Source organism: Galeopterus variegatus, unplaced genomic scaffold (genome assembly GCF_000696425.1).
Source record: "Galeopterus variegatus unplaced genomic scaffold, G_variegatus-3.0.2 Scaffold1787, whole genome shotgun sequence".
NCBI classification, from domain to species: Eukaryota; Metazoa; Chordata; class Mammalia; order Dermoptera; family Cynocephalidae; genus Galeopterus; species Galeopterus variegatus.
Genome location: NW_007727898.1, coordinates 183,660 through 192,741, shown reverse-complemented (window position 1 = coordinate 192,741; position 9,082 = coordinate 183,660). Strand labels below are relative to the sequence as shown.

At 41.8% G+C, this 9,082-nt stretch overlaps 1 pseudogene; it reads left to right on the top strand.

Annotated features, from left to right (window-relative positions):
* Positions 1–7,703, top strand: part of LOC103595520 — a 125,285-nt pseudogene extending 117,582 nt beyond the window's left edge.
* The last annotated feature ends 1,379 nt before the right edge of the window (positions 7,704–9,082 follow it).

The following is a 9,082-nucleotide window of genomic DNA, read 5'->3' as shown; positions in this document are numbered from 1 at the left end:
TCCCTCCCTCCCTCCCTCCCTCGCACTTCTTTCCTTTCCTTTCCATTCCTTCTTTATTTTAGCTCCCACTTATGAGTGAGGACATGCTATGTTTCTCTTTCTGTGCCTGGCTTATGTCACTTAACGTAATCTTCTCTAAGTTCATACATGTTGCTGCTAATGGCAGAAGTTCATTCTTTTTTAAGGCAGAGTAATATTCCATTGAGTATATATACCACATTAATTTTGTTTGGCCATCTGTCAATGGAAATTTAGGTTGATTCCAACTCTTGGCTGTTGTAAAAAGAGCTGCAATAAACATGAGAGTGCAGGTATTTCTTCAACATGAAGATCTCCATTCCTTTGGATGTATACTCAGTAATAGAATTGCTGGGTCATATGGCAGTTCTATCTGTAGTTGTCTGAGGAAACTGCATACTATTTTCCATAATGGCTGCACTAATTTACAGTCCCACCAACAGTGTAGGAGTGTTCCCCTTTCTCAGAATCCTCATCAGCATTTGTTATTCTCTTTCTTTTTGATAATAGCCAGTCTAACCAGGGTGAGATGATATGTCAGTGTGGTTTTGGTTTGAATTTCCCTAATGCTGAGTGATGCTAAGCATTTTTTCATGCGTCTATTGGCCATTTTTATATCTTCATATGATAAATATCTATGTAGCTCCTTTGCCCATTTTTTAATTGGGTTTCTTGTTTTCTTAGTGTTAAGTTGTTTGAATTCTTTGTGTGTTCTGGATATTAATCTCTTGTCAGATACATAGTTTGCAAATATTTTGTCCCATTCTGTAGGTTGTTCTTTTGCTCTGTTGTTTCTTTTGCTGTGCAGAAGCTTTTCAGTTTGATATAATCCCATTAGTTTATTTTTTCTTTTGTTGCCTGTGTTTTTGGGGTCCTATTTATAAAGTCTTTGCCAAGTTCTACTTCCTGAAATGTTTCCCCTACGTTTTCTTTTAGGAGTTTTATAGTTTCTGGTCTTATATTTAAATCTTTAATCCATTTTGAGTTGATTTTGATATATGCTGAGATGTATAGGTTCAGTTTCATTCATCTGCATATGGATGTCCAGTCTACCCAGCACCATTTATTGAAGAGGCCGTCTTTTCCCCAATGTATGTTCTAGTTGCCTTTGTCAAAAATCAGTTGGGCGTAAGTATGTGGGTTGATTTCTGGCTTCTCTATTCTGTTCCATCAGTCTGAGTGTCTGTTTTCTGCAAGTACCATGCTTTTTTTCTGTTTTTGTTACTATAGTCAGGGAGTGTTATGCCTCTGGTTTTATTTATTTATTTATTTTTGCTCAGGATTGCTTTGGCCATTTGGAGTGTTTTGTAGTCCCATATGAATGTTAGGATTGTTTTTTCTATTTCTGTGAAGAATGTCATTGATATTTTGATGGGGATGGCATTGAACTTGTAGATCGCTTTAGGTAGTGTGGACATTTTCACAATATTAATTCTTCCAATCCAAGAGCATGGGATTTCTTTCCATCTTTTTGTGTCCTTTTAATTTATTTCAACAGCGATTTGTAGTTCTCATTGTAGCGATCTCTTATCTCCTTGGTTAAATTGATTCCTAGGTATTTTATTTTTTTTAGAGACTGTTTTAAATGGGATTGCTTTCTTGATTTATTTTTCTGCTAGTTTGTTATTAGAGTATAAAAACAAACTACTACATGCTGCTGATTTTTGTGTATTGGTTTTTTATCATGCGACTTTACTGGAGTTGTTTATCAGCTCTAAGAGTTTTTTGGTAGGGTCTTAAGTTTTTCTGTATATAGGATCATGTCAACTGTCAGTAGGGACTGTTTGATTTCATTTTTTACAATCTGGATGCCTTTTATTTCTTTCTCTTGCCTGACTGCTTTGTCTAGTACTTCCAATACTATTTTAAATAGGAGGGGTGAGAGTAGGCATCCTTGTCTTGTTATTGCCCTTAGGGGAAAAGCTGAAAGCTTTTTAGGATGATATTGACAGTAGGTTTCTCATATATGGCTTTTATTTTGTTGAGAAACTGAACTTCTATACCTAATTTGCTAAGAGTCTTTATCATGATGGGATGCTGAATTTTGTCAAATGCTTTTCCTGCATCTATTGAGATAATCATGTGGTTTTTGTCCTTGATTTGATTGATATGGTGTATCACATTTATTGACTTAACATATGTTGAGCCATCCTTGCATTTCTGGGATGACTGCCACTTGATCATGGTGTACCATTTTATTGATGTGTTGCTGCATTCTGATTGCTAATATTTTGTTGAGGATTTTTGTGTCTTGTTCATCAAAGGTATTGTTCTGTAGTTTTCTTTTGTAGTTGTATCTTTGTCTTTGTCTCTTATTAGTATCAGGGTGATGATGGCCTCATAGAATGAGTTTGGGAGAATGGCCTCTGTTTCCATTTTTGGAATAGATTGACAAGAATTGGTATTAACTCCTCCTTAAAGGTTTGGTAGAATTCAGCAGTAAAGCCATCTGGTCCTGGGCTTTTCTTTGTCGGGAAACTGCTGATTATTCCTTCAATCTCATTGCTTGTTATTGGTTTGTTCATGTTTTTTATGTCTTTTGGTTCAGTCTTGGTAATTTGTATGTGTCCAGAAGTTATCCATGACTTTCAGGTTTTCAAATTTGTTGGCATATAGTTATTTGTAATATGTTCTAATGATTCCTTGTATATCTGTGGTTTCCACCCTGTATTTTCATGAAGAACTGAGTAACAGTATATGAGCAGAATGCCTGATGTTTCTTTAGGCTTCATTTGGTTTTCTTCTTTCTACATCTTGTGTGTATGTCCTGAGATATCACCCCCCTTGTAACCTACAGATGGTACACTTTCCGATCTTATCACCTGCTCTTTGAGTGGAGGTTGGACTCAGTGTTGCTGGTGAGGAATGTGTGGTGAGCTGCTTGCTGAGTATGTACTATAATATGCCAGGCACTGTGCTAAGCAATTCATGCAGAGGGTGATGAGAGGCCCACCAATGGCTTCCCACCACACTTAGATTACAATCCAGATGGTTTAAAAGAACCTACCTGATGTCATCTATGGCTACGTTGGAGAAGGGATTTCCTACCATAATCTCATTTCCTCACTCCACTTGGCCACCAAGCCTCCTTGCTCTTCTTTTTCCCACCTTAAGCCTTTTTCTTGGTGCTCCCTTTGCCTAGAATGCTGTTCCCCAGGATAATTGTATGGATCACTCCTTCATTTCATCCAGGTCTTCCTTTAAGTGTCCTCAGAGAAGATTTCCCAGACTCCACTATCTAAATTAGCAACCTCATCTCTCTACATCTCCTCACTCTGCTTTATTTTTCTTCATATTAATTATCACTACACTTAATTACAAATTACATATTACTTTGCACATATATTTATTGTTTGTCTCTCCTGCTAGATTTATCTCATTTGTTCGCCTTTTTTTTCCCCTGTGCTTAAAACAGTGTCTAAGCACTTAAGAGGTACATGATAAATATTTGAATAACTTCACATACCTGTTATCTCATTTAATCCTTATGTCTTTTTTTTAAATAAAGGAGAAACAGTGTGATATAAATATAACATGAGCAAGTTCACAGAATCATTAGGTGGCTAAACTGAGATTTTAAGCCAAGATTGTGTGTTCACAACTCAGATTTCTAATCACTGCCCTTTTCTGTCTCTAGGGAGGAAAGAACTTTGTCTCCCATTGTTGGGAAAATAGACTAATTTAATCAGGCCCCCTTGCCTCAGGGCAGGTTGGGGGTGGTGCAGCATTCTTTGTGGGCAGGTTGTGCGTGGGTGAAGTTAGCGCACCTGCGTGGCACTGCCACCTCGGCTGGAGTTTACTGCTTTGGGCGGCAGCTGCTGCACAAGCGGCCATGTCTTTCCAACCTGTGGCTTCCAAGGACCTGTTTGCCAGTTACCTAGCTCATAGACCTGCGTGTAATGGGTCTGGTGACCCAGCCTGGCATGTGAGGGGTATGGTGACCCAGCCTGGTGTATGAAGCTTTTGTGACCCAGTCTGGAATGGGCTTGTGCGGTCTGTGAGCTCCAGACCCAGCCCGAGCTTGACAATTGGCCCAGTCAGGGCAGGATTACAGGCAGGTAAAAAAGGCCATCAATTGGTGTGGTTGTGTAGCTTTACAATTGGCGTCATGAACAGGATTAAGAGCGCTACAATTGGCGACATCAGCAGGATTCCAACATTAGCCCGAGTAGCACTACACCTATGCTCCTGGTCTCTTGTCAATTCTCCAGAGAAAAATTTTGGCTTTCTTAGTATGATTTTTAACTTCCTCCTATATTAATAAACTGTTAGCATCAGCCAGAGGAACTGGATGTAGAATTTGGTGACAGATTTTGACAGTGCTATCAACATATACGTTGTTCCCAGGGCAATCACTGAGTTGGCGTTCATGAAAATATATTTTGATTGCTGCAAAATTGACACTTCTTGGGGTTTATTTTAGGGTCCATCCATGCTAGGTGATAACTGAAGACGGTGCTGATAAAGGCAGTGTGAGCTAACTGACAGATAGTGAGTCATCCTTTAATCTGCTTCACTTTGAAGATGGGAGACTGTCTCAGAGGAACAAACACGGAGTCTTCCCAGGTGCTTTGATCTTTATTTCTACTCAGTTCCACAAAACCGCATTGAGTTCCTGTTTCACACCTTACCCTGGGCTCAGAGCCAAGGATACTGTCCTTATAATGGCAACTTCAAACTTGGTGGAGTAAAACAAGTACCATTCTACTGCATTCATAAATTCTGTGGGTCAGTAATGCAGATGGGGCCCAGCAGGGATGGTTTGTATCTCCTCGATACTGGGGCCTCAGTTGGGAAGATTTCAAGGGCTGAGGGGACTCTCACGGCTGGGAAATGGAATCAACCAAAATCTTCTTTCCTCAAATGTCTGGTGTCTGGGTTGATATTCCTCCAAGTCTGGACTCAGCTGGGACGATCAACTGGAGTCTGTCCATATGCCTCTCCATGTGTCTCTGGCTTTTCACAGCGTGGAAGCTGGGTTCTAAGAGGTATTGTCCTGAGATGAATCATCCACAGAATGAGCCTTCCAGAATCTGCCAGACTCCTTATCACCTAGCCTTGGAAGTACCATGGTTTCTTCCACATTCTTTTGGTTACAAATATGTTTCTAAGGCTAGTCCAGATTAAAAGGGAGGGTGATTAGATTGGACCTCTTGGTGGAGGAGGGTAAGATTACATTACAGAACAGCATGTGGGATGGGAGATACTATTACAGCCACTTTTGGAAAATCTGCCACAGACACAGGGAAGAAAATGATACTCGTCACTACCTGTGAACACTGGGAGTTCAGTCACTGGTGGAGAGACAGTTGCATCAGGCCTCTATCAGACAGCTTAATTTTCCTATGGAAAGCAACACTGGTCCACAGTGTGCACATTATGTGTATAAACAGGGGGTTATTTGTTCTGTTTTGCATTTCCATCCAGGGCTTCATTGGGGCAATTTTCATAGCTCTATCACCTTGCTGTAATGACTAACTGTATGAGGTCTGGTGTTGCTTTGGAGTTTGGGCTCAGCATTTATTTTCAAAGTTTCAAAGTGCCTCATTTTGCCTCACTAACTCCTACCTTGGAAAAATAAAATTATATATTAATTGATATTAAAGGAGGCTTCAAAGAATCTGTCTCTGCTACCTTAGCCCTCTAATGATGAATTTTACTGGAAATGTGTATTAAAAAGAAAGTCCCTGCAGCAGCATAGGAAGACACTATGCCTTCTCAGCCTTATGTCCTAGCATTTATCATCTGGGATTCAAATGGCCTGTTTGTGGCTCTGGATTGTAGGGTTAATGAGGGCAGAGCCAGTGTCTGTCTTTGCCATTATATTCCCTGAACCGAGTACATTGTTAAAGTCAGTTTTCTTTTTTTTTAATCTATTCTTTTCACATGTCTGGTCTGGAGGGGAAATGGGCAACCCAAGAGCAGGGAGAGGGCCACAAACTTATCATGATGTATTTCTCTTCCTCTTCCTTCTTTTTTTCCTCTGCCTTCATTCATGGAGGGACTCAAGCTCAGAAACCTCCCAGCATGACCTTATATCCACCGGGCCCCCAGTCAGCTCTGTAATGAGGGTGGCTGGGAACTGTGTGGCATTACACTCTCTACAGCAGGTGGACTCCACCAGCAACAATGAAGAAAAAGGGCCCCAACTTAGGTAGTCATGTGATACCCTGTGTTGCCACCCAGAAGAAGGTCCCCACCAGATGTACCCCCAGACTATGGACTTCCCAGCCTCCAAAACTGTAAGAAATAAATTCCATTTCTGTATAAATTACCTAGTTTCAGCTATTCCATTATAAGCAACAGAAAATGGACTAATAAAGCCTCATCTTAAGTTATATCTGCAAAAACCCTATTTCCAAATAAGGTCATATTCTGAGGTTCCTGGCAGACATGAACTACAGTTGAGTGTGGAGGAAAAATTCAATAGTAATTAAGGGATCTGTTGAAAAGCAGGGTGATGGGAATAGCACATTTTCAGGGCTCTGTGCTCCTCTTTGATTCTATCCTCTTTTTCTTCAGAATCTCATAAGTTGACTGAGCTTCGGAGAGGCTGGATAAGGAGTCACAATCACTGATGAAGGGGGAGGAAAGGGCTTTTTCCCTTTGCCAGTCTTTCTCTCAAGATCCTTTTGTTTTTCTGTACAATCACCTTATTTTAGAAAGGGAAACAACAACACATTCATACTGAGAATCCCTGAAGGAGAAGGAGAAGGCAAACTTCTGCCATAAAGAAAAGGGGCCGGCCCGGTGGCGCACTGCTACAGTGCGCTGCTTGGGAGGCGCAGCGGTGCTCCCACCCGAGGGTTCGGATCCCACATGCAGACCGGTTCCCGCTCACTGGCTGAGCGAGGTGTGGGAGAAACACCGAGGGTTGCGATCCCGTTGCCAGTCCCGGTCCAGTACGGGGGCAACACTGAGGGTTGCGATCCGTTGCTGGACACGGAAAAAGACAAAAAAAAAAAAAAAGAAAAACATCAAGGCTACCTCGCGCTCCCAAGTCCAGTGTTATGGCGCTGCTGTCTCCCTGCTGCTCTTGGGCCTCCGGCTCCTCTCTGCTTCACATGGTGGCAGCCACCTTGTTATGGATATGGTCAAAACACCCAGTACCCCTTTGGGGAGAAGCCGGATGAGTTCAAGCGTCTGGCTGAAAACTTGGCTTCCATCGATGATCTCTTGGTGGCAGTGGTGGGGATCTCAGATTATGGTGACAAACTGGACATGGAGCTGAGTGAGAAACACAAGCTGGACAAAGAAAACTACCTAATCTTTGACCTTTTCTGGGATGGGGACTTTGAGAACCCGGTCCCATATAGTGGGTCTGTAAAAGTTGGAGCCATTCAGCGCTGGATAAAGGGACAATGTCTACCTAGGCATGCCTGGTTACTGACCTGCATGTGACACCCTGGCTGGGGAGTTCATCAGGGCCTCTGAAGCGTGGGCAGGATAACTTCTTGAGTGCGAAGGAGGCAGAGAAGTGGGCTGAGCAATACCTGAAGATCGTGGGGAAGATCTTGGACCAAAGTGAGGATTTCCCTGCATCAGAAATAACCCAGATCACCAAACTGATTGAGAACAATAAGATGATAGATGGGAAGAAAGAGGAGCTCCGGAAGAGCTTGAACATCCTGACTGCCTTCCAGAAGAAGGGGGCTGAGAAGGAGGAATGTAAAAAGGCATCTTGAGGTTTTCCAGGGTTTGGTGGGGGGGGGGGGGGGGGAGGAAAGAGTTGGGAGACTCTGTGGGATATAAGGGGGTGGTGGAAAAAGTGGAACTAAGCCAGAAATCTGAGCCCTGAGTATGTGTGGACATTGATGCCATTATGACCATGCTTAAGCATCTTTCTAGCTGGTCCAAGCTGAGCACTTACTCAGACGGCCAGTGAAATGCCCCCTCAGAAGGAACTGGTGCTGTAAAAAGGAGTGTACTACCCAGGTCTTTGAAAGGTATAATTCTGATCAATTAAAGTTTCAGTGTTTTGGTTAAGTGAGGGGTGGAGGGTGGGGGGGGGGAGAAAAACATTAACCCAGCATTATTTTTCTTGCCATGTTTCGTTTTCAGTTGCTTTTCTTTAGAACTCCTGTAGGTAGTTGGGGGACCAGAAACATCACAGCCAGTCTCTTCACAGTAGAGAGATAAAGAGTCTTAGAAAAATGGTCACTTTGGGAATACTTAATGTGGCCATTACATAAAACCAAAGTCAAACAGCTTTGCTTTATTCTTTTCTTCTAATTGTGGATATTTCTATTGGACTAGAGGATTTAAAAGAAATATTGAAACACTGGACCATGGTTCAGCTGTTCATTAATTTTGTAGTTTAATGATGCATTTCTAAATTATCCCTATGGAAGGAAACTAACATTTACTGAATCTGTATTACTTGCCTCATGTTCTACTGGACACTTTTGCATACTTTTTCAGTTAATCTTCCCAATATTTTGTGGTGGATCATATTGCTTACATTTTCAAGTGACAATAGTGAGGCTCAGAGAGATTAACTATACTTGCTAAGGTCCCAAAGTGAGCAAGTGCTGGAGCTAGATTTCGACCCAGGTTCTTTCTGTCTCCAGAATGCCACGAGATGGAGGAGTCTAGGGCATAGAGGAGAGTAGCAAATCTCCTACTGAAATCTTCCTGGAATTCCTGGGGAAGGCTTTGGGGAAAACACAGGCAGATATCACACTGTGATGATGTTGATGATGATAATGACGGTAGTGTTGTTGATGGTGGTGGTGATGGCCTCTGCTATTTCAGGAGCATCTACTATCTGCAAATAATGAAACCAGATGCTTTACACGGTTTATTCCCGTGAGCATTTACTATATAGGTGTTTCTTGAACAGCTCTTCTGTATCAGGATTTGTTCAGATCTTGGAAAACAGACTAAGCCAAGTTATCTATTCTTTAGTCATGATATCATTGTCTGCATTTTATGCACACAGAAACTGGAGCAGAGAGTTTGCCAAACCTCTTACAATTTGAATCTAGGCCTGTCAGCCTCCAAAGCTTTGTCTCTTTCCACACCAGCTTGGATACATCTGGAACCCATTTACTACTTTTTAAAA